Genomic DNA, 20787 nt, shown 5'->3' with positions numbered 1-20787 from the left:
TAGGTTCCAACTATCAAAAAAAGTCCAAACTCTATTGGGACCTCTAAATATTGGCACTGCACATTTCTAATATACATACTTGGATAACAAGTAACCTTAAGTTATTATTTTTGCAATACTACATACACATTTTTTGTTTTAAGTTGTTATGTTATTTTTAAAATGTTTCATCTTCATTAAATGAAATTGTGTGTTTTCTCCAGTTATTTGCATTTTTTCTTAAATAATTAGAGTTTTACTTTAAAAATGTTAAAAACTGAATAAGAAATTATTTGGCTAGTGGCTTGTTGGTCAGGGTGTATGATTCTTGCTTCGGGTGCAAAAGGTCCCAGGTTCATATCCTGGATGAGCCTGTTTTCTCAGGTTCTTTAAAAGTGCTTAGTTCAATTATCTGATAGTATTTTAAAATACTAATGTATTCCAACAGTTTCACTTCCAATTTCATTAGTATACATGAAAATACATGAACAGTAGGCTCGTTGGTATAGGGGTATGATTCTCGCTTAGGGTGCGAGAGGTCCTGGGATTAAATCGCAGATGAGCCCATCTTCTCAGGTTCTTTTAAATATCATGGTTCCATTATCTGATTGATGTCAATTGCCTGAGTCAAAAGCATCAAGTGAATTTTTCTTTTGCCAATCCATAAAAAAAAGTATATACTTATGCATATTTAGTAAACTGTCAACCATTTGGTGGTATATTGGGTAAACTGTAGATTCCATTTTGTCTAAGTAACTTTGAGTGGCTTCAAAGAAGTCTCATTTTGACAAATAAAAAACAGTCAAAATGAAATTACAGGTTTTTCTCTTACCTTGCTTTTTTCTAAGAAACAATGAGTGGCTTAAAAGAATAGTCTCTTTTTGACAAACAAAAAGGTCAACAATTAATTGCAGGTTTTTGTTTTTTTCTTTCTTCTTGGTCTGTATGCTTAAGTTGCACACAGTATGAGACAAGTCTTAGGTTCCAGCTATTAGAAAAGTTAAAACTTTATAGGAACCCATAAATCTTGGCACTGAAATTTCCAAATATGCATACTTGGACCAAAAATTGACCTTAAGGAAACATTTTAGCTATGCTACAAATAATTTTTTTAAATAGTTATGGTATTTTTAAAATGTAACATCTTTTTTTCCAGCTTATTGCATTTTTTTATAAAATAATTTGAGTTTTACTTTAAAAATGGTAAAATCTGAATGAGAAGACCTTAGGTAGATGGCTCGTTGGTCTAGGGGTATGATTCTCGCTTCGGGTGCTGGAGGTCCCGGGTTCAAATCCCGGATGAGCCCATCTCTTCATGTACTTTTAAAGTCCTTAATATCTGATAGTATTTAATAGCATTTTAAAATACTCACTAATGTATACAAACAGTTTTACTTACAATTTCATTAATATACATAAAAAAGACATGCACAGTGGGCTCGTTGATTCTTGCTTAGGGTGTGAGAGATCCCCGGTACAAATCCCGGATGAGCCCATCTTTTAAAGGTATATACTTATGCATACTTAGTAAAATGTCAACCATTTGGTGGTATATTGGGTAAACTATAGATTCCATTTTGTCTAAGTAACCTTGAGTGGCTTAAAAGTCTAATTTTGACAAACAAAAAACTGTCAAAATGAAATTACAGGTTTTTCTCTTACCTTTCTTTTTTCTAAATAACCCTGAGTGGCTTAAAAGAATAGTATCATTATGACTAACAAAAAGATCAACAATAAATTGCAGGTGTTTATTTTGTCTTTCTTCTGGGTCTGCATGCTTGAGTTGCACACAGTATGTGACAAGTCTTAGGTTCCAACTATCAAAAAAAGTCCAAACTCTATTGGGACCTCTAAATATTGGCACTGCACATTTCTAATATACATACTTGGATAACAAGTAACCTTAAGTTATTATTTTTGCAATGCTACATACACATTTTTTGTTTTAAGTTGTTATGTTATTTTTAAAATGTTTCATCTTCATTAAATGAAATTGTGTGTTTTCTCCAGTTATTTGCATTTTTTCTTAAATAATTAGAGTTTTACTTTAAAAATGTTAAAAACTGAATAAGAAATTATTTGGCTAGTGGCTTGTTGGTCAGGGTGTATGATTCTTGCTTCGGGTGCAAAAGGTCCCAGGTTCATATCCTGGATGAGCCTGTTTTCTCAGGTTCTTTAAAAGTGCTTAGTTCAATTATCTGATAGTATTTTAAAATACTAATGTATTCCAACAGTTTCACTTCCAATTTCATTAGTATACATGAAAATACATGAACAGTAGGCTCGTTGGTATAGGGGTATGATTCTCGCTTAGGGTGCGAGAGGTTCTGGGATTAAATCGCAGATGAGCCCATCTTCTCAGGTTCTTTTAAATACCATGGTTCCATTATCTGATTGATGTCAATTGCCTGAGTCAAAAGCATCAAGTGAATTTTTCTTTTGCCAATCCATAAAAAAAGTATATACTTATGCATATTTAGTAAACTGTCAACCATTTGGTGGTATATTGGGTAAACTGTAGATTCCATTTTGTCTAAGTAACTTTGAGTGGCTTCAAAGAAGTCTCATTTTGACAAATAAAAAACAGTCAAAATGAAATTACAGGTTTTTCTCTTACCTTGCTTTTTTCTAAGAAACAATGAGTGGCTTAAAAGAATAGTCTCTTTTTGACAAACAAAAAGGTCAACAATTAATTGCAGGTTTTTGTTTTTTTCTTTCTTCTTGGTCTGTATGCTTAAGTTGCACACAGTATGAGACAAGTCTTAGGTTCCAGCTATTAGAAAAGTTAAAACTCTATAGGAACCCATAAATCTTGGCACTGAAATTTCCAAATATGCATACTTGGACCAAAAATTGACCTTAAGGAAACATTTTAGCTATGCTACAAATAATTTTTTTAAATAGTTATGGTATTTTTAAAATGTAACATCTTTTTTTCCAGCTTATTGCATTTTTTTATTAAATAATTTGAGTTTTACTTTAAAAATTGTAAAATCTGAATGAGAAGACCTTAGGTAGATGGCTCGTTGGTCTAGGGGTATGATTCTCGCTTCGGGTGCTGGAGGTCCCGGGTTCAAATCCCGGATGAGCCCATCTCTTCATGTACTTTTAAAGTCCTTAATATCTGATAGTATTTAATAGCATTTTAAAATACTCACTAATGTATACAAACAGTTTTACTTACAATTTCATTAATATACATAAAAAAGACATGCACAGTGGGCTCGTTGATTCTTGCTTAGGGTGTGAGAGATCCCCGGTACAAATCCCGGATGAGCCCATCTTTTAAAGGTATATACTTATGCATACTTAGTAAAATGTCAACCATTTGGTGGTATATTGGGTAAACTATAGATTCCATTTTGTCTAAGTAACCTTGAGTGGCTTAAAAGTCTAATTTTGACAAACAAAAAACTGTCAAAATGAAATTACAGGTTTTTCTCTTACCTTTCTTTTTTCTAAATAACCCTGAGTGGCTTAAAAGAATAGTATCATTATGACTAACAAAAAGATCATCAATAAATTGCAGGTGTTTATTTTGTCTTTCTTCTGGGTCTGCATGCTTGAGTTGCACACAGTAAGTGACAAGTCTTAGGTTCCAACTATCAAAAAAAGTCCAAACTCTATTGGGACCTCTAAATATTGGCACTGCACATTTCTAATATACATACTTGGATAACAAGTAACCTTAAGTTATTATTTTTGCAATGCTACATACACATTTTTTGTTTTAAGTTGTTATGTTATTTTTAAAATGTTTCATCTTCATTAAATGAAATTGTGTGTTTTCTCCAGTTATTTGCATTTTTTCTTAAATAATTAGAGTTTTACTTTAAAAATGTTAAAAACTGAATAAGAAATTATTTGGCTAGTGGCTTGTTGGTCAGGGTGTATGATTCTTGCTTCGGGTGCAAAAGGTCCCAGGTTCATATCCTGGATGAGCCTGTTTTCTCAGGTTCTTTAAAAGTGCTTAGTTCAATTATCTGATAGTATTTTAAAATACTAATGTATTCCAACAGTTTCACTTCCAATTTCATTAGTATACATGAAAATACATGAACAGTAGGCTCGTTGGTATAGGGGTATGATTCTCGCTTAGGGTGCGAGAGGTCCTGGGATTAAATCGCAGATGAGCCCATCTTCTCAGGTTCTTTTAAATATCATGGTTCCATTATCTGATTGATATCAATTGCCTGAGTCAAAAGCATCAAGTGAATTTTTCTTTTGCCAATCCATAAAAAAAAGTATATACTTATGCATATTTAGTAAACTGTCAACCATTTGGTGGTATATTGGGTAAACTGTAGATTCCATTTTGTCTAAGTAACTTTGAGTGGCTTCAAAGAAGTCTCATTTTGACAAATAAAAAACAGTCAAAATGAAATTACAGGTTTTTCTCTTACCTTGCTTTTTTCTAAGAAACAATGAGTGGCTTAAAAGAATAGTCTCTTTTTGACAAACAAAAAGGTCAACAATTAATTGCAGGTTTTTGTTTTTTTCTTTCTTCTTGGTCTGTATGCTTAAGTTGCACACAGTATGAGACAAGTCTTAGGTTCCAGCTATTAGAAAAGTTAAAACTCTATAGGAACCCATAAATCTTGGCACTGAAATTTCCAAATATGCATACTTGGACCAAAAATTGACCTTAAGGAAACATTTTAGCTATGCTACAAATAATTTTTTTAAATAGTTATGGTATTTTTAAAATGTAACATCTTTTTTTCCAGCTTATTGCATTTTTTTATTAAATAATTTGAGTTTTACTTTAAAAATGGTAAAATCTGAATGAGAAGACCTTAGGTAGATGGCTCGTTGGTCTAGGGGTATGATTCTCGCTTCGGGTGCTGGAGGTCCCGGGTTCAAATCCCAGATGAGCCCATCTCTTCATGTACTTTTAAAGTCCTTAATATCTGATAGTATTTAATAGCATTTTAAAATACTCACTAATGTATACAAACAGTTTTACTTACAATTTCATTAATATACATAAAAAAGACATGCACAGTGGGCTCGTTGATTCTTGCTTAGGGTGTGAGAGATCCCCGGTACAAATCCCGGATGAGCCCATCTTTTAAAGGTATATACTTATGCATACTTAGTAAAATGTCAACCATTTGGTGGTATATTGGGTAAACTATAGATTCCATTTTGTCTAAGTAACCTTGAGTGGCTTAAAAGTCTAATTTTGACAAACAAAAAACGGTCAAAATGAAATTACAGGTTTTTCTCTTACCTTTCTTTTTTCTAAATAACCCTGAGTGGCTTAAAAGAATAGTATCATTATGACTAACAAAAAGATCAACAATAAATTGCAGGTGTTTATTTTGTCTTTCTTCTGGGTCTGCATGCTTGAGTTGCACACAGTATGTGACAAGTCTTAGGTTCCAACTATCAAAAAAAGTCCAAACTCTATTGGGACCTCTAAATATTGGCACTGCACATTTCTAATATACATACTTGGATAACAAGTAACCTTAAGTTATTATTTTTGCAATGCTACATACACATTTTTTGTTTTAAGTTGTTATGTTATTTTTAAAATGTTTCATCTTCATTAAATGAAATTGTGTGTTTTCTCCAGTTATTTGCATTTTTTCTTAAATAATTAGAGTTTTACTTTAAAAATGTTAAAAACTGAATAAGAAATTATTTGGCTAGTGGCTTGTTGGTCAGGGTGTATGATTCTTGCTTCGGGTGCAAAAGGTCCCAGGTTCATATCCTGGATGAGCCTGTTTTCTCAGGTTCTTTAAAAGTGCTTAGTTCAATTATCTGATAGTATTTTAAAATACTAATGTATTCCAACAGTTTCACTTCCAATTTCATTAGTATACATGAAAATACATGAACAGTAGGCTCGTTGGTATAGGGGTATGATTCTCGCTTAGGGTGCGAGAGGTTCTGGGATTAAATCGCAGATGAGCCCATCTTCTCAGGTTCTTTTAAATACCATGGTTCCATTATCTGATTGATGTCAATTGCCTGAGTCAAAAGCATCAAGTGAATTTTTCTTTTGCCAATCCATAAAAAAAGTATATACTTATGCATATTTAGTAAACTGTCAACCATTTGGTGGTATATTGGGTAAACTGTAGATTCCATTTTGTCTAAGTAACTTTGAGTGGCTTCAAAGAAGTCTCATTTTGACAAATAAAAAACAGTCAAAATGAAATTACAGGTTTTTCTCTTACCTTGCTTTTTTCTAAGAAACAATGAGTGGCTTAAAAGAATAGTCTCTTTTTGACAAACAAAAAGGTCAACAATTAATTGCAGGTTTTTGTTTTTTTCTTTCTTCTTGGTCTGTATGCTTAAGTTGCACACAGTAAGAGACAAGTCTTAGGTTCCAGCTATTAGAAAAGTTAAAACTCTATAGGAACCCATAAATCTTGGCACTGAAATTTCCAAATATGCATACTTGGACCAAAAATTGACCTTAAGGAAACATTTTAGCTATGCTACAAATAATTTTTTTAAATAGTTATGGTATTTTTAAAATGTAACATCTTTTTTTCCAGCTTATTGCATTTTTTTATTAAATAATTTGAGTTTTACTTTAAAAATGGTAAAATCTGAATGAGAAGACCTTAGGTAGATGGCTCGTTGGTCTAGGGGTATGATTCTCGCTTCGGGTGCTGGAGGTCCCGGGTTCAAATCCCGGATGAGCCCATCTCTTCATGTACTTTTAAAGTCCTTAATATCTGATAGTATTTAATAGCATTTTAAAATACTCACTAATGTATACAAACAGTTTTACTTACAATTTCATTAATATACATAAAAAAGACATGCACTGTGGGCTCGTTGATTCTTGCTTAGGGTGTGAGAGATCCCCGGTACAAATCCCGGATGAGCCCATCTTTTAAAGGTATATACTTATGCATACTTAGTAAAATGTCAACCTTTTGGTGGTATATTGGGTAAACTATAGATTCCATTTTGTCTAAGTAACCTTGAGTGGCTTAAAAGTCTAATTTTGACAAACAAAAAACTGTCAAAATGAAATTACAGGTTTTTCTCTTACCTTTCTTTTTTCTAAATAACCCTGAGTGGCTTAAAAGAATAGTATCATTATGACTAACAAAAAGATCATCAATAAATTGCAGGTGTTTATTTTGTCTTTCTTCTGGGTCTGCATGCTTGAGTTGCACACAGTAAGTGACAAGTCTTAGGTTCCAACTATCAAAAAAAGTCCAAACTCTATTGGGACCTCTAAATATTGGCACTGCACATTTCTAATATACATACTTGGATAACAAGTAACCTTAAGTTATTATTTTTGCAATGCTACATACACATTTTTTGTTTTAAGTTGTTATGTTATTTTTAAAATGTTTCATCTTCATTAAATGAAATTGTGTGTTTTCTCCAGTTATTTGCATTTTTTCTTAAATAATTAGAGTTTTACTTTAAAAATGTTAAAAACTGAATAAGAAATTATTTGGCTAGTGGCTTGTTGGTCAGGGTGTATGATTCTTGCTTCGGGTGCAAAAGGTCCCAGGTTCATATCCTGGATGAGCCTGTTTTCTCAGGTTCTTTAAAAGTGCTTAGTTCAATTATCTGATAGTATTTTAAAATACTAATGTATTCCAACAGTTTCACTTCCAATTTCATTAGTATACATGAAAATACATGAACAGTAGGCTCGTTGGTATAGGGGTATGATTCTCGCTTAGGGTGCGAGAGGTCCTGGGATTAAATCGCAGATGAGCCCATCTTCTCAGGTTCTTTTAAATATCATGGTTCCATTATCTGATTGATATCAATTGCCTGAGTCAAAAGCATCAAGTGAATTTTTCTTTTGCCAATCCATAAAAAAAAGTATATACTTATGCATATTTAGTAAACTGTCAACCATTTGGTGGTATATTGGGTAAACTGTAGATTCCATTTTGTCTAAGTAACTTTGAGTGGCTTCAAAGAAGTCTCATTTTGACAAATAAAAAACAGTCAAAATGAAATTACAGGTTTTTCTCTTACCTTGCTTTTTTCTAAGAAACAATGAGTGGCTTAAAAGAATAGTCTCTTTTTGACAAACAAAAAGGTCAACAATTAATTGCAGGTTTTTGTTTTTTTCTTTCTTCTTGGTCTGTATGCTTAAGTTGCACACAGTATGAGACAAGTCTTAGGTTCCAGCTATTAGAAAAGTTAAAACTCTATAGGAACCCATAAATCTTGGCACTGAAATTTCCAAATATGCATACTTGGACCAAAAATTGACCTTAAGGAAACATTTTAGCTATGCTACAAATAATTTTTTTAAATAGTTATGGTATTTTTAAAATGTAACATCTTTTTTTCCAGCTTATTGCATTTTTTTATTAAATAATTTGAGTTTTACTTTAAAAATGGTAAAATCTGAATGAGAAGACCTTAGGTAGATGGCTCGTTGGTCTAGGGCACAGGTTCTCAAACTCGGTCCTCAGGACCCCACACGGTGCATGTTTTGCAGGTCTCCTCACAGAATCACAAGTGACATAATTAGCTCCACCTGTGGACCTTTTAAAATGTGTCAGTGAGTAATTAATACACCTGTGCACCTGCTGGGTTACCTGCAAAACATGCACTGTGTGGGGTCCTGAGGACCGAGTTTGAGAACCCCTGGTCTAGGGGTATGATTCTCGCTTCGGGTGCTGGAGGTCCCGGGTTCAAATCCCAGATGAGCCCATCTCTTCATGTACTTTTAAAGTCCTTAATATCTGATAGTATTTAATAGCATTTTAAAATACTCACTAATGTATACAAACAGTTTTACTTACAATTTCATTAATATACATAAAAAAGACATGCACAGTGGGCTCGTTGATTCTTGCTTAGGGTGTGAGAGATCCCCGGTACAAATCCCGGATGAGCCCATCTTTTAAAGGTATATACTTATGCATACTTAGTAAAATGTCAACCATTTGGTGGTATATTGGGTAAACTATAGATTCCATTTTGTCTAAGTAACCTTGAGTGGCTTAAAAGTCTAATTTTGACAAACAAAAAACGGTCAAAATGAAATTACAGGTTTTTCTCTTACCTTTCTTTTTTCTAAATAACCCTGAGTGGCTTAAAAGAATAGTATCATTATGACTAACAAAAAGATCAACAATAAATTGCAGGTGTTTATTTTGTCTTTCTTCTGGGTCTGCATGCTTGAGTTGCACACAGTATGTGACAAGTCTTAGGTTCCAACTATCAAAAAAAGTCCAAACTCTATTGGGACCTCTAAATATTGGCACTGCACATTTCTAATATACATACTTGGATAACAAGTAACCTTAAGTTATTATTTTTGCAATGCTACATACACATTTTTTGTTTTAAGTTGTTATGTTATTTTTAAAATGTTTCATCTTCATTAAATGAAATTGTGTGTTTTCTCCAGTTATTTGCATTTTTTCTTAAATAATTAGAGTTTTACTTTAAAAATGTTAAAAACTGAATAAGAAATTATTTGGCTAGTGGCTTGTTGGTCAGGGTGTATGATTCTTGCTTCGGGTGCAAAAGGTCCCAGGTTCATATCCTGGATGAGCCTGTTTTCTCAGGTTCTTTAAAAGTGCTTAGTTCAATTATCTGATAGTATTTTAAAATACTAATGTATTCCAACAGTTTCACTTCCAATTTCATTAGTATACATGAAAATACATGAACAGTAGGCTCGTTGGTATAGGGGTATGATTCTCGCTTAGGGTGCGAGAGGTTCTGGGATTAAATCGCAGACGAGCCCATCTTCTCAGGTTCTTTTAAATACCATGGTTCCATTATCTGATTGATGTCAATTGCCTGAGTCAAAAGCATCAAGTGAATTTTTCTTTTGCCAATCCATAAAAAAAGTATATACTTATGCATATTTAGTAAACTGTCAACCATTTGGTGGTATATTGGGTAAACTGTAGATTCCATTTTGTCTAAGTAACTTTGAGTGGCTTCAAAGAAGTCTCATTTTGACAAATAAAAAACAGTCAAAATGAAATTACAGGTTTTTCTCTTACCTTGCTTTTTTCTAAGAAACAATGAGTGGCTTAAAAGAATAGTCTCTTTTTGACAAACAAAAAGGTCAACAATTAATTGCAGGTTTTTGTTTTTTTCTTTCTTCTTGGTCTGTATGCTTAAGTTGCACACAGTATGAGACAAGTCTTAGGTTCCAGCTATTAGAAAAGTTAAAACTCTATAGGAACCCATAAATCTTGGCACTGAAATTTCCAAATATGCATACTTGGACCAAAAATTGACCTTAAGGAAACATTTTAGCTATGCTACAAATAATTTTTTTAAATAGTTATGGTATTTTTAAAATGTAACATCTTTTTTTCCAGCTTATTGCATTTTTTTATTAAATAATTTGAGTTTTACTTTAAAAATGGTAAAATCTGAATGAGAAGACCTTAGGTAGATGGCTCGTTGGTCTAGGGGTATGATTCTCGCTTCGGGTGCTGGAGGTCCCGGGTTCAAATCCCGGATGAGCCCATCTCTTCATGTACTTTTAAAGTCCTTAATATCTGATAGTATTTAATAGCATTTTAAAATACTCACTAATGTATACAAACAGTTTTACTTACAATTTCATTAATATACATAAAAAAGACATGCACTGTGGGCTCGTTGATTCTTGCTTAGGGTGTGAGAGATCCCCGGTACAAATCCCGGATGAGCCCATCTTTTAAAGGTATATACTTATGCATACTTAGTAAAATGTCAACCTTTTGGTGGTATATTGGGTAAACTATAGATTCCATTTTGTCTAAGTAACCTTGAGTGGCTTAAAAGTCTAATTTTGACAAACAAAAAACTGTCAAAATGAAATTACAGGTTTTTCTCTTACCTTTCTTTTTTCTAAATAACCCTGAGTGGCTTAAAAGAATAGTATCATTATGACTAACAAAAAGATCATCAATAAATTGCAGGTGTTTATTTTGTCTTTCTTCTGGGTCTGCATGCTTGAGTTGCACACAGTAAGTGACAAGTCTTAGGTTCCAACTATCAAAAAAAGTCCAAACTCTATTGGGACCTCTAAATATTGGCACTGCACATTTCTAATATACATACTTGGATAACAAGTAACCTTAAGTTATTATTTTTGCAATGCTACATACACATTTTTTGTTTTAAGTTGTTATGTTATTTTTAAAATGTTTCATCTTCATTAAATGAAATTGTGTGTTTTCTCCAGTTATTTGCATTTTTTCTTAAATAATTAGAGTTTTACTTTAAAAATGTTAAAAACTGAATAAGAAATTATTTGGCTAGTGGCTTGTTGGTCAGGGTGTATGATTCTTGCTTCGGGTGCAAAAGGTCCCAGGTTCATATCCTGGATGAGCCTGTTTTCTCAGGTTCTTTAAAAGTGCTTAGTTCAATTATCTGATAGTATTTTAAAATACTAATGTATTCCAACAGTTTCACTTCCAATTTCATTAGTATACATGAAAATACATGAACAGTAGGCTCGTTGGTATAGGGGTATGATTCTCGCTTAGGGTGCGAGAGGTCCTGGGATTAAATCGCAGATGAGCCCATCTTCTCAGGTTCTTTTAAATATCATGGTTCCATTATCTGATTGATATCAATTGCCTGAGTCAAAAGCATCAAGTGAATTTTTCTTTTGCCAATCCATAAAAAAAAGTATATACTTATGCATATTTAGTAAACTGTCAACCATTTGGTGGTATATTGGGTAAACTGTAGATTCCATTTTGTCTAAGTAACTTTGAGTGGCTTCAAAGAAGTCTCATTTTGACAAATAAAAAACAGTCAAAATGAAATTACAGGTTTTTCTCTTACCTTGCTTTTTTCTAAGAAACAATGAGTGGCTTAAAAGAATAGTCTCTTTTTGACAAACAAAAAGGTCAACAATTAATTGCAGGTTTTTGTTTTTTTCTTTCTTCTTGGTCTGTATGCTTAAGTTGCACACAGTATGAGACAAGTCTTAGGTTCCAGCTATTAGAAAAGTTAAAACTCTATAGGAACCCATAAATCTTGGCACTGAAATTTCCAAATATGCATACTTGGACCAAAAATTGACCTTAAGGAAACATTTTAGCTATGCTACAAATAATTTTTTTAAATAGTTATGGTATTTTTAAAATGTAACATCTTTTTTTCCAGCTTATTGCATTTTTTTATTAAATAATTTGAGTTTTACTTTAAAAATGGTAAAATCTGAATGAGAAGACCTTAGGTAGATGGCTCGTTGGTCTAGGGCACAGGTTCTCAAACTCGGTCCTCAGGACCCCACACGGTGCATGTTTTGCAGGTCTCCTCACAGAATCACAAGTGACATAATTAGCTCCACCTGTGGACCTTTTAAAATGTGTCAGTGAGTAATTAATACACCTGTGCACCTGCTGGGTTACCTGCAAAACATGCACTGTGTGGGGTCCTGAGGACCGAGTTTGAGAACCCCTGGTCTAGGGGTATGATTCTCGCTTCGGGTGCTGGAGGTCCCGGGTTCAAATCCCAGATGAGCCCATCTCTTCATGTACTTTTAAAGTCCTTAATATCTGATAGTATTTAATAGCATTTTAAAATACTCACTAATGTATACAAACAGTTTTACTTACAATTTCATTAATATACATAAAAAAGACATGCACAGTGGGCTCGTTGATTCTTGCTTAGGGTGTGAGAGATCCCCGGTACAAATCCCGGATGAGCCCATCTTTTAAAGGTATATACTTATGCATACTTAGTAAAATGTCAACCATTTGGTGGTATATTGGGTAAACTATAGATTCCATTTTGTCTAAGTAACCTTGAGTGGCTTAAAAGTCTAATTTTGACAAACAAAAAACGGTCAAAATGAAATTACAGGTTTTTCTCTTACCTTTCTTTTTTCTAAATAACCCTGAGTGGCTTAAAAGAATAGTATCATTATGACTAACAAAAAGATCAACAATAAATTGCAGGTGTTTATTTTGTCTTTCTTCTGGGTCTGCATGCTTGAGTTGCACACAGTATGTGACAAGTCTTAGGTTCCAACTATCAAAAAAAGTCCAAACTCTATTGGGACCTCTAAATATTGGCACTGCACATTTCTAATATACATACTTGGATAACAAGTAACCTTAAGTTATTATTTTTGCAATGCTACATACACATTTTTTGTTTTAAGTTGTTATGTTATTTTTAAAATGTTTCATCTTCATTAAATGAAATTGTGTGTTTTCTCCAGTTATTTGCATTTTTTCTTAAATAATTAGAGTTTTACTTTAAAAATGTTAAAAACTGAATAAGAAATTATTTGGCTAGTGGCTTGTTGGTCAGGGTGTATGATTCTTGCTTCGGGTGCAAAAGGTCCCAGGTTCATATCCTGGATGAGCCTGTTTTCTCAGGTTCTTTAAAAGTGCTTAGTTCAATTATCTGATAGTATTTTAAAATACTAATGTATTCCAACAGTTTCACTTCCAATTTCATTAGTATACATGAAAATACATGAACAGTAGGCTCGTTGGTATAGGGGTATGATTCTCGCTTAGGGTGCGAGAGGTTCTGGGATTAAATCGCAGACGAGCCCATCTTCTCAGGTTCTTTTAAATACCATGGTTCCATTATCTGATTGATGTCAATTGCCTGAGTCAAAAGCATCAAGTGAATTTTTCTTTTGCCAATCCATAAAAAAAGTATATACTTATGCATATTTAGTAAACTGTCAACCATTTGGTGGTATATTGGGTAAACTGTAGATTCCATTTTGTCTAAGTAACTTTGAGTGGCTTCAAAGAAGTCTCATTTTGACAAATAAAAAACAGTCAAAATGAAATTACAGGTTTTTCTCTTACCTTGCTTTTTTCTAAGAAACAATGAGTGGCTTAAAAGAATAGTCTCTTTTTGACAAACAAAAAGGTCAACAATTAATTGCAGGTTTTTGTTTTTTTCTTTCTTCTTGGTCTGTATGCTTAAGTTGCACACAGTATGAGACAAGTCTTGGGTTCCAGCTATTAGAAAAGTTAAAACTCTATAGGAACCCATAAATCTTGGCACTGAAATTTCCAAATATGCATACTTGGACCAAAAATTGACCTTAAGGAAACATTTTAGCTATGCTACAAATAATTTTTTTAAATAGTAATGGTATTTTTAAAATGCAACATCTTTTTTTCCAGCTTATTGCATTTTTTTATTAAATAATTTGAGTTTTACTTTAAAAATGGTAAAATCTGAATGAGAAGACCTTAGGTAGATGGCTCGTTGGTCTAGGGGTATGATTCTCGCTTCGGGTGCTGGAGGTCCCGGGTTCAAATCCCGGATGAGCCCATCTCTTCATGTACTTTTAAAGTCCTTAATATCTGATAGTATTTAATAGCATTTTAAAATACTCACTAATGTATACAAACAGTTTTACTTACAATTTCATTAATATACATAAAAAAGACATGCACAGTGGGCTCGTTGATTCTTGCTTAGGGTGTGAGAGATCCCCGGTACAAATCCCGGATGAGCCCATCTTTTAAAGGTATATACTTATGCATACTTAGTAAAATGTCAACCATTTGGTGGTATATTGGGTAAACTATAGATTCCATTTTGTCTAAGTAACCTTGAGTGGCTTAAAAGTCTAATTTTGACAAACAAAAAACTGTCAAAATGAAATTACAGGTTTTTCTCTTACCTTTCTTTTTTCTAAATAACCCTGAGTGGCTTAAAAGAATAGTATCATTATGACTAACAAAAAGATCAACGATAAATTGCAGGTGTTTATTTTGTCTTTCTTCTGGGTCTGCATGCTTGAGTTGCACACAGTATGTGACAAGTCTTAGGTTCCAACTATCAAAAAAAGTCCAAACTCTATTGGGACCTCTAAATATTGGCACTGCACATTTCTAATATACATACTTGGATAACAAGTAACCTTAAGTTATTATTTTTGCAATGCTACATACACATTTTTTGTTTTAAGTTGTTATGTTATTTTTAAAATGTTTCATCTTCATTAAATGAAATTGTGTGTTTTCTCCAGTTATTTGCATTTTTTCTTAAATAATTAGAGTTTTACTTTAAAAATGTTAAAAACTGAATAAGAAATTATTTGGCTAGTGGCTTGTTGGTCAGGGTGTATGATTCTTGCTTCGGGTGCAAAAGGTCCCAGGTTCATATCCTGATTGAGCCTGTTTTCTCAGGTTCTTTAAAAGTGCTTAGTTCAATTATCTGATAGTATTTTAAAATACTAATGTATTCCAACAGTTTCACTTCCAATTTCATTAGTATACATGAAAATACATGAACAGTAGGCTCGTTGGTATAGGGGTATGATTCTTGCTTAGGGTGCGAGAGGTCCTGGGATTAAATCGCAGATGAGCCCATCTTCTCAGGTTCTTTTAAATACCATGGTTCCATTATCTGATTGATGTCAATTGCCTGAGTCAAAAGCATCAAGTGAATTTTTCTTTTGCCAATCCATAAAAAAAGTATATACTTATGCATATTTAGTAAACTGTCAACCATTTGGTGGTATATTGGGTAAACTGTAGATTCCATTTTGTCTAAGTAACTTTGAGTGGCTTCAAAGAAGTCTCATTTTGACAAATAAAAAACAGTCAAAATGAAATTACAGGTTTTTCTCTTACCTTGCTTTTTTCTAAGAAACAATGAGTGGCTTAAAAGAATAGTCTCTTTTTGACAAACAAAAAGGTCAACAATTAATTGCAGGTTTTTGTTTTTTTCTTTCTTCTTGGTCTGTATGCTTAAGTTGCACACAGTATGAGACAAGTCTTAGGTTCCAGCTATTAGAAAAGTTAAAACTCTATAGGAACCCATAAATCTTGGCACTGAAATTTCCAAATATGCATACTTGGACCAAAAATTGACCTTAAGGAAACATTTTAGCTATGCTACAAATAATTTTTTTAAATAGTTATGGTATTTTTAAAATGTAACATCTTTTTTTCCAGCTTATTGCATTTTTTTATTAAATAATTTGAGTTTTACTTTAAAAATGGTAAAATCTGAATGAGAAGACCTTAGGTAGATGGCTCGTTGGTCTAGGGGTATGATTCTCGCTTCGGGTGCTGGAGGTCCCGGGTTCAAATCCCAGATGAGCCCATCTCTTCATGTACTTTTAAAGTCCTTAATATCTGATAGTATTTAATAGCATTTTAAAATACTCACTAATGTATACAAACAGTTTTACTTACAATTTCATTAATATACATAAAAAAGACATGCACAGTGGGCTCGTTGATTCTTGCTTAGGGTGTGAGAGATCCCCGGTACAAATCCCGGATGAGCCCATCTTTTAAAGGTATATACTTATGCATACTTAGTAAAATGTCAACCATTTGGTGGTATATTGGGTAAACTATAGATTCCATTTTGTCTAAGTAACCTTGAGTGGCTTAAAAGTCTAATTTTGACAAACAAAAAACGGTCAAAATGAAATTACAGGTTTTTCTCTTACCTTTCTTTTTTCTAAATAACCCTGAGTGGCTTAAAAGAATAGTATCATTATGACTAACAAAAAGATCAACAATAAATTGCAGGTGTTTATTTTGTCTTTCTTCTGGGTCTGCATGCTTGAGTTGCACACAGTATGTGACAAGTCTTAGGTTCCAACTATCAAAAAAAGTCCAAACTCTATTGGGACCTCTAAATATTGGCACTGCACATTTCTAATATACATACTTGGATAACAAGTAACCTTAAGTTATTATTTTTGCAATGCTACATACACATTTTTTGTTTTAAGTTGTTATGTTATTTTTAAAATGTTTCATCTTCATTAAATGAAATTGTGTGTTTTCTCCAGTTATTTGCATTTTTTCTTAAATAATTAGAGTTTTACTTTAAAAATGTTAAAAACTGAATAAGAAATTATTTGGCTAGTGGCTTGTTGGTCAGGGTGTATGATTCTTGCTTCGGGTGCAAAAGGTCCCAGGTTCATATCCTGGATGAGCCTGTTTTCTCAGGTTCTTTAAAAGTGCTTAGTTCAATTATCTGATAGTATTTTAAAATACTAATGTATTCCAACAGTTTCACTTCCAATTTCATTAGTATACATGAAAATACATGAACAGTAGGCTCGTTGGTATAGGGGTATGATTCTCGCTTAGGGTGCGAGAGGTTCTGGGATTAAATCGCAGACGAGCCCATCTTCTCAGGTTCTTTTAAATACCATGGTTCCATTATCTGATTGATGTCAATTGCCTGAGTCAAAAGCATCAAGTGAATTTTTCTTTTGCCAATCCATAAAAAAAGTATATACTTATGCATATTTAGTAAACTGTCAACCATTTGGTGGTATATTGGGTAAACTGTAGATTCCATTTTGTCTAAGTAACTTTGAGTGGCTTCAAAGAAGTCTCATTTTGACAAATAAAAAACAGTCAAAATGAAATTACAGGTTTTTCTCTTACCTTGCTTTTTTCTAAGAAACAATGAGTGGCTTAAAAGAATAGTCTCTTTTTGACAAACAAAAAGGTCAACAATTAATTGCAGGTTTTTGTTTTTTCTTTCTTCTTGGTCTGTATGCTTAAGTTGCACACAGTATGAGACAAGTCTTGGGTTCCAGCTATTAGAAAAGTTAAAACTCTATAGGAACCCATAAATCTTGGCACTGAAATTTCCAAATATGCATACTTGGACCAAAAATTGACCTTAAGGAAACATTTTAGCTATGCTACAAATAATTTTTTTAAATAGTAATGGTATTTTTAAAATGCAACATCTTTTTTTCCAGCTTATTGCATTTTTTTATTAAATAATTTGAGTTTTACTTTAAAAATGGTAAAATCTGAATGAGAAGACCTTAGGTAGATGGCTCGTTGGTCTAGGGGTATGATTCTCGCTTCGGGTGCTGGAGGTCCCGGGTTCAAATCCCGGATGAGCCCATCTCTTCATGTACTTTTAAAGTCCTTAATATCTGATAGTATTTAATAGCATTTTAAAATACTCACTAATGTATACAAACAGTTTTACTTACAATTTCATTAATATACATAAAAAAGACATGCACAGTGGGCTCGTTGATTCTTGCTTAGGGTGTGAGAGATCCCCGGTACAAATCCCGGATGAGCCCATCTTTTAAAGGTATATACTTATGCATACTTAGTAAAATGTCAACCATTTGGTGGTATATTGGGTAAACTATAGATTCCATTTTGTCTAAGTAACCTTGAGTGGCTTAAAAGTCTAATTTTGACAAACAAAAAACTGTCAAAATGAAATTACAGGTTTTTCTCTTACCTTTCTTTTTTCTAAATAACCCTGAGTGGCTTAAAAGAATAGTATCATTATGACTAACAAAAAGATCAACGATAAATTGCAGGTGTTTATTTTGTCTTTCTTCTGGGTCTGCATGCTTGAGTTGCACACAGTATGTGACAAGTCTTAGGTTCCAACTATCAAAAAAAGTCCAAACTCTATTGGGACCTCTAAATATTGGCACTGCACATTTCTAATATACATACTTGGATAACAAGTAACCTTAAGTTATTATTTTTGCAATGCTACATACACATTTTTTGTTTTAAGTTGTTATGTTATTTTTAAAATGTTTCATCTTCATTAAATGAAATTGTGTGTTTTCTCCAGTTATTTGCATTTTTTCTTAAATAATTAGAGTTTTACTTTAAAAATGTTAAAAACTGAATAAGAAATTATTTGGCTAGTGGCTTGTTGGTCAGGGTGTATGATTCTTGCTTCGGGTGCAAAAGGTCCCAGGTTCATATCCTGATTGAGCCTGTTTTCTCAGGTTCTTTAAAAGTGCTTAGTTCAATTATCTGATAGTATTTTAAAATACTAATGTATTCCAACAGTTTCACTTCCAATTTCATTAGTATACATGAAAATACATGAACAGTAGGCTCGTTGGTATAGGGGTATGATTCTTGCTTAGGGTGCGAGAGGTCCTGGGATTAAATCGCAGATGAGCCCATCTTCTCAGGTTCTTTTAAATACCATGGTTCCATTATCTGATTGATGTCAATTGCCTGAGTCAAAAGCATCAAGTGAATTTTTCTTTTGCCAATCCATAAAAAAAGTATATACTTATGCATATTTAGTAAACTGTCAACCATTTGGTGGTATATTGGGTAAACTGTAGATTCCATTTTGTCTAAGTAACTTTGAGTGGCTTCAAAGAAGTCTCATTTTGACAAATAAAAAACAGTCAAAATGAAATTACAGGTTTTTCTCTTACCTTGCTTTTTTCTAAGAAACAATGAGTGGCTTAAAAGAATAGTCTCTTTTTGACAAACAAAAAGGTCAACAATTAATTGCAGGTTTTTGTTTTTTTCTTTCTTCTTGGTCTGTATGCTTAAGTTGCACACAGTATGAGACAAGTCTTAGGTTCCAGCTATTAGAAAAGTTAAAACTCTATAGGAACCCATAAATCTTGGCACTGAAATTTCCAAATATGCATACTTGGACCAAAAATTGACCTTAAGGAAACATTTTAGCTATGCTACAAATAATTTTTTTAAATAGTTATGGTATTTTTAAAATGTAACATCTTTTTTTCCAGCTTATTGCATTTTTTTATTAAATAATTTGAGTTTTACTTTAAAAATGGTAAAATCTGAATGAGAAGACCTTAGGTAGATGGCTCGTTGGTCTAGGGGTATGATTCTCGCTTCGGGTGCTGGAGGTCCCGGGTTCAAATCCCAGATGAGCCCATCTCTTCATGTACTTTTAAAGTCCTTAATATCTGATAGTATTTAATAGCATTTTAAAATACTCACTAATGTATACAAACAGTTTTACTTACAATTTCATTAATATACATAAAAAAGACATGCACAGTGGGCTCGTTGATTCTTGCTTAGGGTGTGAGAGATCCCCGGTACAAATCCCGGATGAGCCCATCTTTTAAAGGTATATACTTATGCATACTTAGTAAAATGTCAACCATTTGGTGGTATATTGGGTAAACTATAGATTCCATTTTGTCTAAGTAACCTTGAGTGGCTTAAAAGTCTAATTTTGACAAACAAAAAACGGTCAAAATGAAATTACAGGTTTTTCTCTTACCTTTCTTTTTTCTAAATAACCCTGAGTGGCTTAAAAGAATAGTATCATTATGACTAACAAAAAGATCAACAATAAATTGCAGGTGTTTATTTTGTCTTTCTTCTGGGTCTGCATGCTTGAGTTGCACACAGTATGTGACAAGTCTTAGGTTCCAACTATCAAAAAAAGTCCAAACTCTATTGGGACCTCTAAATATTGGCACTGCACATTTCTAATATACATACTTGGATAACAAGTAACCTTAAGTTATTATTTTTGCAATGCTACATACACATTTTTTGTTTTAAGTTGTTATGTTATTTTTAAAATGTTTCATCTTCATTAAATGAAATTGTGTGTTTTCTCCAGTTATTTGCATTTTTTCTTAAATAATTAGAGTTTTACTTTAAAAATGTTAAAAACTGAATAAGAAATTATTTGGCTAGTGGCTTGTTGGTCAGGGTGTATGATTCTTGCTTCGGGTGCAAAAGGTCCCAGGTTCATATCCTGGATGAGCCTGTTTTCTCAGGTTCTTTAAAAGTGCTTAGTTCAATTATCTGATAGTATTTTAAAATACTAATGTATTCCAACAGTTTCACTTCCAATTTCATTAGTATACATGAAAATACATGAACAGTAGGCTCGTTGGTATAGGGGTATGATTCTCGCTTAGGGTGCGAGAGGTTCTGGGATTAAATCGCAGACGAGCCCATCTTCTCAGGTTCTTTTAAATACCATGGTTCCATTATCTGATTGATGTCAATTGCCTGAGTCAAAAGCATCAAGTGAATTTTTCTTTTGCCAATCCATAAAAAAAAGTATATACTTATGCATATTTAGTAAACTGTCAACCATTTGGTGGTATATTGGGTAAACTGTAGATTCCATTTT

At 32.8% G+C, this 20787-nt stretch overlaps 6 non-coding genes across 6 annotated transcripts; all 6 read left to right on the top strand.

Annotated features, from left to right (window-relative positions):
• The first annotated feature begins 1214 nt into the window (after nt 1-1214).
• Nucleotides 1215-1286, top strand: TRNAP-CGG (transfer RNA proline (anticodon CGG)). Its single transcript has one exon. It is a non-coding gene; the product is annotated as a tRNA-Pro (tRNA).
• Nucleotides 1287-2999: 1713 nt separating this feature from the next.
• Nucleotides 3000-3071, top strand: TRNAP-CGG (transfer RNA proline (anticodon CGG)). The gene has a single exon. It is a non-coding gene; the product is annotated as a tRNA-Pro (tRNA).
• Nucleotides 3072-6570: 3499 nt separating this feature from the next.
• On the top strand, nt 6571-6642 carry TRNAP-CGG (transfer RNA proline (anticodon CGG)). The gene has a single exon. It is a non-coding gene; the product is annotated as a tRNA-Pro (tRNA).
• A 3711-nt stretch (nt 6643-10353) lies between these two features.
• On the top strand, nt 10354-10425 carry TRNAP-CGG (transfer RNA proline (anticodon CGG)). Its single transcript has one exon. It is a non-coding gene; the product is annotated as a tRNA-Pro (tRNA).
• A 3711-nt stretch (nt 10426-14136) lies between these two features.
• TRNAP-CGG (transfer RNA proline (anticodon CGG)) lies at nt 14137-14208 on the top strand. The gene has a single exon. It is a non-coding gene; the product is annotated as a tRNA-Pro (tRNA).
• Nucleotides 14209-17705: 3497 nt separating this feature from the next.
• On the top strand, nt 17706-17777 carry TRNAP-CGG (transfer RNA proline (anticodon CGG)). Its single transcript has one exon. It is a non-coding gene; the product is annotated as a tRNA-Pro (tRNA).
• The last annotated feature ends 3010 nt before the right edge of the window (nt 17778-20787 follow it).

The sequence above is a fragment of the Pseudophryne corroboree genome, unplaced genomic scaffold (genome assembly GCF_028390025.1).
Source record: "Pseudophryne corroboree isolate aPseCor3 unplaced genomic scaffold, aPseCor3.hap2 scaffold_1549, whole genome shotgun sequence".
NCBI classification, from domain to species: domain Eukaryota; kingdom Metazoa; phylum Chordata; class Amphibia; order Anura; family Myobatrachidae; genus Pseudophryne; species Pseudophryne corroboree.
This window is presented reverse-complemented; position numbering and strand designations above follow the sequence as displayed.